Genomic DNA, 13,106 nt, shown 5'->3' with positions numbered 1-13,106 from the left:
CTGGCAGGGCTCAAATCCTCCGATATGGCTACAGTGATTGGTTCTTTGCCTCCAAATTATTCTCTGCCTGTAGCTGGCATAAAGGGCTCTTCACGTAGAAACAGCAAAGTCACTGTAAGGATTCTTTGTTTTTAATAGCACAAACCACGTAAGCAATATGAGGATTTGTTTCCATCTCGTAACTACCAGCGAGTGGTTGGTGTCTCTGGACAGCTGATGGTGAATCTTAGAGGAGTGTTTTCCTCCCTAGGTTATTTGGGTGTCTGTGAGCACCCTGCTTGTATTTCTGTGTTTGGGACTGCTGTGGTTGTCCTGTCTTTTTCACAAATGCACTTGCTTAAGGGAAGGGCGACACTTAGCAGAAGGCAAGGTGCCTCTAGACATGCAAGCAGGGCTGTAGCAGAGAGGGTACAGCCTCACTGTGATTTTTAGGAGGCATATCCGAGTTAGGCACTGTAAATGTATGGCTGCTGTTTTACTGTAGCTGTAGTTTCAGTAATAGGTGTTAAACGTGTGGAATCCAGCGCCTTCCCTTCACTTTTTGTGAATTAAATAATCTTAACATTTAAAATACTCACCCCACAAAGAGAGCAGAGTTAATTCAGTAGAGTCATTAAAAAAACCCCAAAGTTGGGATACAGAAATATGCCTGTCACATTTTCTGCAGTGTAATTTTTGTCTTCTTGGGACCAAATCCCGGGAAGTGGAGCAGAGCCCGAGTGCGTGGAGTTGGCTCATGGCAGAGACGTGCTCTGGGGAGGGAGTTATAGCTGTAACCAGCTACTGCAGGTTGGTTGTGCAGCCAGGCCCCAATCGCAATGGGAGCTGGGCAGGAAGTGGGTTTATAGCGGTTTTATATAAATCCTGCAACGTTCCTGAGTTTAAAAATGTGTCTTGTCTCAGGTTGGGGTAGAGGGTGAACCTTTAAAAAGCTCATGGGTCCAAAATACCCAGCCCCACCACCCCCAGCCCTGTTTTAACTTACGGCAATGGAATTGTTTTTGTTTCTGTGTTGTTCAAATTTATTTTAAAATTATAGTGATTAAAATGCATGGGGGAGGTGGGGGGGAAACTAGTTTTAAAACATAGAAATAAAATGTTTCTAAGCATTAAAAAAGTGTTGGTGTTAGGAGCGGTGCCAGGGGCCCCCAGCGCTGACGGGGAGTCCCGGTCCCGAGGCATCGCCCTTGGCGGAGGATCGGCCCAGCGCCTCTGCCCGCCGCGGCAACGAGCCCGCCTGGCGCTTCCTCTTTGCGGCGAGGCATGGCGTAGCGCGGCGAGGCGTGGCGCGGGCCAGGACGCTGCGCCGCGGGCGCTGCTGGGGCCGCCCCGCCGGTGTGTCGTCATCGGAGGCGGGACGGCGGCACGCCTGCTGGAAACGTGGGCCTGGCCTCGGAGACGTGAAGCTGCCTCTGTGTGAGAGCGAAGGCGTAGTGCTGGTAAAACAGTACCGGCGGTATCGCCCGGGTTGATTTCCCACCGAACTGCCGTTGGGTCGCGCGGCGCGCTGCGGTCGCAGCGGCTTTACCCCGCCGGCCTCGCACTTCTCAGAGCGAGGATCCGATCGGGAAGGTTGGAACAAGACGCCAGAGTCAATTGGATGTGAATCTCCGTCGCTATGGGAGGCATCACCTGAGTTCGGATCGTCAGAGTTCTGATGTCCATGGTCATTGGAAGTGCCTTAAAACCTCGGTGCTGGACGAGGAGGCCAGCGGCGTTGGAGCTGGAGCAGCAGCGGGGCTTGTGTCTGGATGAGAGGCAAAGCGGGGGCTGGCCAGCCATCCCCATCCCTGGTGGCATGGCTGGCTCTTCTGTTGCCGTCAGCAGGGCCCTTCCGTTTCCTTTTGTAATGAAGGAGATAATTATCACCTTCCTAAAGACCTGCAAGGTCCGTGGGTAATAACTGTAGGGAACGTGGCAGCATTATTACATTGCTTCAAAATACAAGAGTGGAACGGAGTCTTCTGCTGCCCATGTAAAGTCAACGCAGTAGCCAAGTTGTAAGCTGGGAAGGAATCTGGTGTTTAAAAATACACAGCTTACCAGATGTGTTTACTTGTGTTGATGCTAAAAGGTTTACTTGTGGCTGAGGTGCTGTGTGCTGGAGAGGCTCGGGGGGATCCAGCGGACCCCCTTGCTGCAGCCGGGGGAGCGGGGCCGGGTCACGTTGCTGCTGCCGCCGGAGCCAGGAATGCTGCTCGCTGCAGGAGTGCGGTGCTGCAACATGGGCCTTACGTGGGCCATTTGTCAGCGGGCTCCTGAGCTCGTTTTGGGATTTTTTCCTTTTTTTTTTTTTTTTTTTTGTTTGGTTAAATAGCTTGTGTAATATATGAAAATAGCTTTGGTAAAGAGAAAATGGGATATATCCCCCCAGTGAATTCCCTGTCCAGTCCACAGAGCAGAAAAGCAGTTGCTCAGTTTTGGTTTTGTTTCAGATCTTTGTCAATTTTTGTGTGGGCTAAGCTAAACAAGTTACTTTGTTACAGTTTCTGCAATATGACAAACTTTAGGTGTTCTGCAAAAACAATTTAGGGACATGTAATACCAGATTTGTCTAGACCCTCTAAGGTCAGTTGATAGTTTACCAAAGAAAGGAGGAAAAAAAAAAGATTCTTGGTTAGGACATTCAAAAGTAATTTTTAATATTTCAGTAACTCAGTGTGGATGTAATGTCCTTGCTCTTTGCTAAAATAGCAGTACACCTAAAAATTGACCTTATTATTAAAATAGTTGATTTCTTGTAAATGTATGTAACAGTATTAACTAAACAGCTATTCTTGCATTGTCTCTTGGACGCAAGACAGATGTTTAGTCACTGAGTTTTTCTTTACAAACTATGAAAGCATCTTTCACTCACAGTGCTCCCAAGAATTAGTGTGTCTTAGAAGAAATGCTGTATATTAGCTGACATCAGGCAGGTGTGCGTTAGTGCTGCAGAGAGCTGCAGCCCCTGATAGGAATACTTGCTCATGAGCTGGAGATGGCCGGTGTGCTCTGCTATATTTAGAACATAAACAGGCAAAGCAAATACTTTCTGAGGGGACCCCGTGAAATGGCAGTACCCTTCAGCTCTGCCCGGCCAGACTTTGGCCTCCGTCCCAGGTGTCCTCTGCGGGTGTTGAGCAGGGACGGAGTGCACAGAGCACACAGCCAGCCGCAAGCAAATACGGCTCATCTGGTCTGCTCGTAGGAGGTAAAAATAGATTTCAGAAGTGGAACTTTCAGTGTGTCAGCTTGGGTAAAATACTGCCCCCCCCCCTCCCCTTCTTTCTCTCTCTCTCTCTCTCTCTCTCTCTCTCTCCCCCCCCTGCCCTCCCTGTGAAATGAAAGCAAAAACTGTGTATGTAGGTCTGGAGCAAAAAAAGAGAGGGGCATCTCCTCCCAAGAATCTCTCCTCCAGGTTGTGTTGCCACCCGTGGATACCGTCATCGGCATTTGCAGGGGCCGTTTGTGGAACCGTGGCACTGCAGCGTTGATCTCTGGACACATGTCATTTGTTGGGAAACATGTCCTGTGTGTGCACCTTGCGGGTTCTTTCTTAATTCTGGATTGGTAACAAACAGCAGTTGTTACACGTTAATTAGGAGCATGGGGAAGAAAAAGGAAGACGCATACATTTCTGTGACCTCGGCAAGGTAGTGCAAGGAAGAGGTCAGGACTGTGTCAATCAGAGCAGGATTTTATCATCCTGCTGTTGAATACCCTGCTTCATAATTAGTCCTAATGAAATCTGCAAGGCTGTCCTTAGGGTAGTGCATTAATCAAGATAAATGCATGTGGGATAATCTAGCCCTTAGATATTAGGAAGATAATTTTAAAACAGGAATGATTATGTAGTATATTCAAATTGTGCGCTTGAGTGGCTGAGTCAGCTCCAGCTCTGGCTCTGCGTTGTTTAAATGCCGTAGGATTTTTTTTCCTTAATTTGGATGCCTAAAAGCCTCTTAAACTGTCTACAGCAAAAATAAGCTCTGGAGTTCCTAAATCGGGAAACGAGTTTGTAACAGAAATTAGATTTTTAGCATAATTTAAAAACATTTTTCTTCATTTTTTCTGCTTGGAAAAATATGCCTAAGTAGAGTTCATTTTTGAAATCACGTTAGTTTCATCAGATGTTCCGATAGATGAGTCATCTGACGTTTCCTGAAAACTGAGATAAAGATGTCTTAACAATGGGGAGTTGGATGTCAAATGCAAATCTTGTGGGAGGCTGCAGATGCGCTGAGGACACCCCGTCAGCCTGCCTGCAGCTTGTCTGTGCGCGCCGCATCCTTTGGCTGCTACGTGGTCTTTCCTAGCTGCGTATTTTTGAAAGTATAAAACCAATGAGGATGAAAGTGGGGAAAGGGTGATGAGGACCCAGACTGTCTTTTCTGAACTGCTGCCTGGCTGTGATCAGCGTTGCTGTTAGTCGGCACTTCACTGCAGTCAGTGGGCTTTCTACGGGCTGTGAGCTGTTGTGATCCAAAACATGCTGGTTCTAACTGATCTGAACTTCACATGATTTCAGTGGACTCAGTGAACACCGCAGGATTTGGTCTGAATCACAGTTTATCCCTTTAGAGCTAATGTTCACTACAGGCACTGCAACTTTCAAATAAATTTTTGCTCTCTTAAGTTATGCTCCTCCTAAGGTGGCTACTTCATGCTTGAGTTGGATGTCCCAATGAAGTGTAAAAGCTTTTCCCTACTCTTCCTTCGACAGCTGAAAAGTTTTGAACTTCCATATTTCTCTGCTTTTTTGAAATTCTAAGAAAAACCTAGAGACTAAAAGTTCAGGTCTTTTCACTGATGATGTCTGCGTTTGCAGCTCTGGTGCCTTGTGTCTAAGATCCACCAATACATAGTATGTTAGTATTTTATCTTCTGTTGTAGAAGTACTTAAAAAAAAAAGAAACTCCTGAACTCGGTAAAGTGACACACCACTTTTTATCGAGAAGCCTTAAAAATATATAAATGCATTATTATTGTTACGGATGAACTTGGTGAGCACCTTATTTCTACCACCTCAGAGATATAATTGTTAATTGTTCCAATCTCTCTACTTTGTCACTGCTTCAAAAAATAATGATTTTTGACTTGTCGTTCCCCTCTGTGTTATACTTACCTAAGGGTGTAGAATAAGGCCCTTATTTATTTTAACACAAAGAAAAGAAAATCATGGTAAGCGTATTTCACTAATAATGTGAGAGTGGCAGATGATTGGCTCTGTCTCTCCTTTAATTAAGGCAGAAGAAAAAAATCCAGAAACATAGTTACAGACCACTTTAGCAGGTGACTCTTCAGTAATTTTAACTTTGCGGTATATGGCATCACTCGAGTGTGAGGCAAGAACAGCATTCAGGGCGCTCAGGGGCTGGGAGGCAGATGGGCACACAGCTGATTCCGAGGAAACTGGTAAAGCAGTAACCCTTGGAAAAAAATGAAAATAAACAATGTTCAAATTCCTAAGATCTGATTTGTCATTTTTCTCTTCTTCAGCCTGTGCATCTGCCAGTAGGCTGAGCTCCAGAAGGGGAAGCAAAGGCAAAGTGGCAAATACATTGGGAAAATGGTGCAATTGTTAGGCTGAGTGGCAAATAGTCCATTAAAAACCCAAACAATCAAAACCATGCGTGTTCCTCTGTGGGAATATAAATGGCATTTTGAAGTCTTATCAGATATTCAGACAAGAAGGTTATGGCTCACTGTAGTGTTTAGAGTTCATATTGCAGTTTCAGCTCTACATCCGCAGGAAGAAATTTAAAAAAAACCCTAAAACATTGCATTGCAGCATTTGCATTGTCATTTTTTTAGAGGCTGTACATAATAGAAACCAGCGTGGGTTTCTGTTACATACAGTCAGGAACTCTGCTGGGTACAGTCAGAATCAGTGAAATTGTGACCTAATTTGCAGGGAAAAGTTAGAGAGGCATAAAATAAGAAAACCTCATGTCAAGAATATTCAGTCATTTGTCCCAAGTCCTCAGATGAGTGGTCAGAAGCAGCCTGTGAGGCCTCTCTCCTTCCCGGGATGACCCCAAGTCTCTGTTTTTCTAAATACAGATGCCTTGTTGCCAAGATTCACTCTTAAATTTGTTGGAAGCAACAGATTACATTCAAGAGTGAACAATCCCATCTGGTTTTTGAGTTTGGAGAAGAATTAATGTTTCTTCGTTGGGACTGTATAGCGTTGTTAACCCAACTGGATACTGTTTAGGAGATACTGCCCTGGGTGCTGCTTAGAAGTCTGTACTTCACATCGGGAATAACTCCTGTGTTGGAGCTGTGTCTAATGTGTGAGAATGAGACCTCTTCTCTAGGAGACCGCCCAAAGCCGAGGCAAGTCTGCAGCCTTCGGACCAATTCAGTCAGATTCAGAAAACCCTGTTAAGAGGAAAAAACAGCGTTGTTTTGGGGATGATTAGTAATGGACACCTCTTTAATCATCTTTCAGTATTCTGGTGCTTCCTTCTCTGCCCTGTTGTTTTTTACTGTGGATTGGTGATGGGTGCATGGGGCCAGGCTCGTGGACAGCCGAGTGCCTGCTCTCCCCATTTCGCAGTGGCGGTTCTCGCCCTGGGAACCAGCTCCTGGCACCGTCCCGGCACCGTCCCGCCGTTAGTCGGGGTCCGGACTTGGGAGGGGGGTAGCAGGGCCCCGTGCTCAAGCACAGGCTTGCAGTAGAGAAGGGTTCAGTGAAGAGCAATTAAAATGTATTCCTGTGTATCTATTTCACTTTCAAAGGCAACAAAAGGGAGAAAGCAGAGTCTGGTGCTGGCTGGAGCATCTTCAAGGCAGGAGCGCTGCCTGCAGCATCAGGTCAGCTCTCCCGTTTTGAGGACCAGGATCCCAGACAATGCGCAATTTCAGCAACACTAATTGCTTGATTTTGTCCACCGATTGCCTCGCTGTGTTTTTCCTCCTACTAGGCTTGTGTTACAATGCTTCGGGGAAATAGAGGGAGATCTTTCTAGTCTTCAAAGGATCTGAAGCCACCTCACCGAGACTCTGTCTTCCTGGCTGTGGTAATTGGCCTGCTTGCTGGCAGCCTTAATCGTGAGGGACTGGACTTGTACAGGTGAATCTGCCTGCAAGCAGCACAGTGGCAGCTGGTCCCTCCTCACCTGGCTGTGAGCCTCATGCGATGGCTGGGGGATCCAGGCTTTTAGTTTCTTTGTCCAGGGCTGCACAGCAGCACTTAAATTAGTCCCTGTATAAAATAACAGAAGAGATGCTTTTATTCTGGTCCAGAGTTCTGTCTTTTTCCTTCATTTGCACAGGGCCAGTAGAAGGATTACTGCTATTGAAATAAGATTTAAGTAAACACTGAATTGTCAGGTACTGAAACGCTGATTATGCAAATAAGAAAACCTTTTTGGGGTTCATGTTTAAATTTATTGAAATACTTATGACTTATCCCCTTCATTAGGGAATGTCTAATTAACTGATACAGAACACCTGTTGAGGTAGTTGGAAGCAACTCCAACATTTTGATCAAATAGAGGAAATTATTAACATCTGATGAAGTGGATTTTTAAAGAAGAATAATAAATCCAGCTACTTCATCTGCAGGGTGTGGTGATGTTGGAGTGCTTCACACCAGCAATGGCAAGCTGTGGGTCGCAGCAGCCTCGCAAACTCCTGCTGCATTAGTAGCAGCAATGTAGGAGACCTCAAAGGACCACTGCTTTACGTGATCCACCAGAAGCTGTTCTGGAAACTGGTCGCGTAGCCAGGCAATGCTGGGTTTTGCTCCAGGAGCACCAGCACACCTCTGGCGGGAGCTGCCCCCGCGCCGTCCCTGCAGGGTGAGGGTCTGGTAGGGTCGCGGGTCCCCCCAGGTGTCCGTGCGCCCAGCCTGGAGCCGAGATCTGCTCCATTGCAGAGGAACGGAGCTGCGTTTCATGGGCACTGCCTCGAGAGGTGGTGTCCCTGCTTCGGAGTGAGTAGAGGCATTCCTGGACATAGCAGATACCTTGGTGTCATAAACAGGATCTGTTTCCTCAGGTTGCATTTATTTTATATCTCAGTCACTGCATAAACTTCCCAGTTGATGAAAGTGCTAAGCTCAGCACCTTTTGCATCCCAGTGCACTTTGACTGCCAGCTCTCAACCCTGGAGATCCTGAAAAGTTCTCTCGCTTTTCAGAAATGGGATGCTGGGAGCAGTAGTGCTGCTCCGATGGGAAAATGCTGATACTTTAGAAGTTTGCTCAAAGGCTGCTGAAGAGTGGTGGTGCTTTAGCAGGAGGGTTTGAAGGGGCCGGCTAGGGTAGCAGGTTTGGATCCAGCTTGCATCTCGAGAGCACTTCTAGTCCCGTCAAGTTCCTGGAAAGACTCTCTTCGGCTCCAGATTCCTCTGGACCATTCCTAACTTGGCAAAATAGTACAGAGAGTTAGCAAAAAAGGAAGAGAGTACTGTTTGAAGAAAGGAGCATTTTTTTGAGGAAACAAAGCTGTTTACTTTTTGTCGGCCTGATTTCACTGAATTTGAATGGGGTAGTTTCCAGGCTTAAATACAAACATAAATAGTTGTGAGATTGAGATGTAAATTTGAAAATGAGGAATGGCAAAGTATGGAAATTGTCCTTCATGTGCATGCATGCTGTCCATCCAAGTGTCATTACATGCCCAAGGGGCCTGGAAGTGGCCAGCATAGAGAGGTTGCTGTGGGGACATGGGAGGTGGGTGGCTCTGAGGCCACCTCCGCTGGGGGAGATGCCTGTGGGACCAGTAGAAGCAAATGCTCTGTTGAACCTGAGATGGAACGTGGCAGTTCATGGCTGGGGCAGATCGTGGGCAAGAGTCAGCTCAGGTACAAGGGGGTCTGCAGTGTACCTGGGGAGCAGGATTGTTTGTTTGTGGACACGCTGAAAAAACCACAATCCAGGAGCAGCCACACAAACCCAGGGTAGCTGCAGGTGTAGTAGGTAACCACCACTACTAAAGGTAGGTAAAGGTCATTGTTTTCTGCTCTGCTTAAGTCTTTCCTATCTCCTGGTCACGGATTGAGTTGCTGTCCAAGGGAAGTACCCACCTGCTGAACTTCAGGAACATCAGAAGCCCTATGGCATTTTAGCCCCTAGCGATTTTAATGCTTCTTCAATATCCAGCTTTTCCAGTGTTTTTTTCCCATTCCCTGTGCTTTCTTTAGATGTGCATCCTTTTAAAAAAGTCCTGTCTTGAAACCATAAATACAAGCTGATCATAAACATTACTACGTGAAGATTGCAAGAAGATACAAGAGGGAATTTTAACAAATTTGACCTGTCCGTGCCTTATACGTGCAGAAGAGAAATCTAAGGAATAACCATGTGTAAAAGTGTGCAAGTGAGCAAGCAGAGTTCCGTGATGAATTTGTAACAGTGGTTAGACTCTACGAGCACAGACTGATAATCCTTTGCAGAAGTGAATTTCTTTATCCTGACGGATTCAGTCTAAAATCCTGTGCGATTTTGGTGCTAGTCTTCAATGCTGGGCGAGGGATAGGCTGCACAGGTTTTTTGAGAGAACTCTTTCCATCCTTGACTGGCCCATGGAGAGGTTTCCACTTCACAGGAGCCTGGCAGATTTTTAGCTGTGTGTGTAGTAGCTAACATAGCAGTGTCAAGAACAGTGCACATTTCTTCATTTCTTAAGATAGGAGCAAGAGTACACATGTTTTAACTGAAATCTTTCGAAAATTCAGCCCTTTGAGCATAATTCAGCTGTCAGTGTGCAGCAGCTCTGAGCTGGGAGCGCGTTGTACAGCTAGAGACAGGGCAAGCTGAAGCTGGACTGGCTGCTGGCTCTTTGGTGACTTCCCATTTTTTACAGTGGAATTTGGGTTTAGAGCCAGCTTTTGATGGTAAATTGTGCCTGTAATTCAACTTTCTGGTGGTAGGGCATTTTCAAAAGGTCATTTGCATTAACATATCCTTGCTTTTCCAGTACCCTGGTAAAATCTTCCTGCAGTGAACTGAGTTAAGAGGCAGCTTGGATTTATGCAGTGATTGTAACTGAATAAAAATACAGGCAACTTAGGAAAAACCCTGATTGGGCAAACTGAATGATTAAAGATTTCACACCCAAACTAGATGCTCCTCAGAGGAAACAGAAGAGTCAGTTCTTTTTATTTATTACGTTGTTATTTATTCTTGTTGTTTATTGAACATTGAGGCTGCACCAGGTGGTTTATGGAGCAGAGCAAGATGCTTCCCTTGCACAAGGCATGGAGGTGATGGATGGATACATGTGGATATATATTTATTTCAAAGTAAAGTACCTTAAAACACAAAGTTCTTTTTGATAGTGGAGTGTGAGGAATTGTTTCATAGGGAAAAAAAAGAAATTTGTGATTTAAATATTTCCAGTTGATGCTGGGGGGGGCTTGTGGTGGGCTTTGTCAGGCAGAATAGTTTCTTACTTGCCCAAGCATTTGTTACACAGAAGTGAATGTGCATGGAGCTGCAAACTGGCAAAATGTACTTGCAGCAAAAGGGTGAGCACACTGTAACCCGAACTAAGTATTTTAATCTTTTTTCTGTGTCTGGGCTGAACAGGAGGGAAAAGGGGGTTTTTAGAAGAGTAGTACCATGCAGCTTCAGTTAAAACTGGCTTTTTTAGAAATTATTTTAAACGCTCAAGAGCATGAGTTAAAAGAGTCTCCAGCCTGTAAAGTCAACTCAGCTTTTCATTGCATTGAAAGTAAAACTATCTCCACTTTCCTAATGGTACTAGCAAAGGTAGTATCAATATAGGATATAGTTTAAAATACTGCTGGAAAAAGTGTTTAGAAATACTTAAATGTTTTTTTTGCCCCCAGTAACTTACTTGTAACAACATTTGCAAGTTTTATTTTGTGCTTAGAAAACATTCTTCTTGTTAATTTCATTAATGTGCAAACAGAGCAGTGAACACGCAGGTGTCATTTCTTTGCTCTCAGCTGTGGAAGTGTGGAATATATGGAGCAGTGTTTGTGCTGAGGGGAGATAAATTTGCAAGGAAGCTTACTGAACTCTTTAGGATGAATAAACCTAAAGGCATATAAAAATGTGATAATGTTGGTGAGAAATTCACTTTTTCTGTGTCCAACTTTAAATAAGCCTAATGGCAACAAATCAACTAAAGTATGTGTTAAATATAAGGAAACTGATGTGCTAAGCAAGGACCATTTTCAAAACATAGAAGAAGGTATTACTCAAAGTCTGAAATGAAGCTGGAGGGGGAGAGCGAGACAGAAGCGCAGCCGGTGCGACCCAGCGGCAGGATCTGTCAGCTGGCATGCAGTGAAATAAACCCTCTGTATTATGGCCTCTGGACTTGGACTTGGCCCCTGATGTGGCCGCCAGCTGGACCCGTGCTTCCAGAGGTGGCCAGCGATTGCCTTGCTCTTAGGAGCAGTTGTGGCAGACCTCAGTTAGCCCACGTAAATGGATTTAAAAGATGTTTAAATGGCAACCCAGTAAGGTGCAGCACACTAAACTGGCCATTTACTAACACAGTGAGAGAACCTATCTGAAGCATCATGAGTAAAACTGAAAGGAGACAATTAGAAACACATGTAACCATATAATATTTTTTTTTTAAATCAGCCATTTTCCTAGTGACTGGAATGAGAGAAGAATGGGTGCTACATGTAAGTTGGAAAATAATACTAGCCATCTAAATAGCCTTCATAATTTTTCAGAAATATCTAGATACGTACATGAGGGAGAAGGGTGCAGTGGTTACATATAACCCAAAATTTAAATGCCTGCACAGTGCGATGCAGCTGACTCTTGTTTGTGGTACAGCTACTTGTATCGTTAAAATAAATGAATTGGCAAACGTACGAATACCATTGTGAGAAGGCAGAAATACCAGCTTTTTGGCAACTGTATTCAGTTTATTAGATCATGGCTTACTGTGTTTAAAGCTTTCCTGGAACATTACTTTCCTAAAGCCTGGAAATTGACTGCGATAAGCTTAAATTGTTCACAGAGTCAAAGCCTGGTTTATATACTCAGCCTTCTTCAGAGGTCTTACAGTGATTTCTGTTATCTTGCAATCACTTAGCTGCCCTCTTCAGTTAAATTTCAGTGGAGCAGGACCTTGCAGGCCTCTGCTCAGAGGTGAGTTAGAGTTCAGCCTGTTGGAGATGCTCGTAGCAGCTGGAGTGTGAGCTGTGGGTTCCTTGTCAGAGCCGACAACTGCCTTTTCCTATAGTTGGTACCACTAAAAGGCATAATTAAAGTAGCTGTAAATGATTAAGGTTTTTTATGTGCCTGGTTACTTTGAATAGAGATGAGTGTTCCAAAGTGCAAGTTGTATGCAGTGTTGCTCATTTTACTTTTTAAAAAAATAAATCATGCAGATAATTAATGCAAATGACAATTTCAAAAATGCAGAAAAAAATGACTTGGGAATTATTTCTCATTTGATTTTAAAACCTCCTTGAAGTGCTGAGGTTTTATTTTGCTTGGTTTCTTTTTTAATTATCCACTGCAGGTATAAGTTTATATGGCTTCTTTATGTCGAAGTAAACAGCTCTTCCTAAGGAGAGGTGCCAGTTGTACTGGTTAAGGCCCAGAATACCAGAATTTCTGGCTGCTTTTTTTATATCACATCTCCTATTTGAACTACTGATGGCTTGATTTTATACTTAGGGGGGAAAAAAAAAAAAAAAAACCACCAGAAAGGAGAAATAGAAAGAAACTTAACTCAAGTATCTTACACCAAAATGATCTGGAGCAGACATCTCATGAAGTGGTTGATCATAATTAACATTCATTTAACTATCATCGTGTTAGTGACCCCACTTAGGACCTGGTCAGGAGCGTGGGTGGCAGGGTGGTTCATTAGTCCTCGTCACACAGGTTCGTTTGGGTAGTGCCGCTCAGGTCGTGGGCTCTGTGAGCACTTGGCACAGCACCATCGTCCTGCAGGCACTGAGCGAGCAGGGTACGTACCTGCTGGAGTGCCCTGGAGCCTGTGTTTGTTCAACTCTCTGGGGTAGCTCACCAGTAAGTGTTTTTCAAGTACATGGTTGTTGACAGGATGGGAGCCATGAATATTTAGATGAACAGAATGTGTTACAAGTGGTTTCTTTAAAGTACTTCTTGAAATCAGAAGGGTTTTTTTAATCTCATTCTATTTGGTATATAA

The 13,106-nt window shown here is 44.6% G+C and overlaps 1 protein-coding gene across 18 annotated transcripts in view; it reads left to right on the top strand.

Moving 5' to 3' along the window:
- MBNL1 (muscleblind like splicing regulator 1) overlaps window positions 1–13,106 on the top strand; it is a 108,473-nt gene that overhangs the window by 29,022 nt on the left and 66,345 nt on the right. The window lies entirely within an intron of this gene.

The sequence above is a fragment of the Accipiter gentilis genome, chromosome 6 (genome assembly GCF_929443795.1).
Source record: "Accipiter gentilis chromosome 6, bAccGen1.1, whole genome shotgun sequence".
In the NCBI taxonomy this organism is placed as follows: domain Eukaryota; kingdom Metazoa; phylum Chordata; class Aves; order Accipitriformes; family Accipitridae; genus Astur; species Astur gentilis.
Note: the sequence above shows the minus strand (reverse complement) of the source record. Positions and strands in the feature narration are given on the sequence as shown.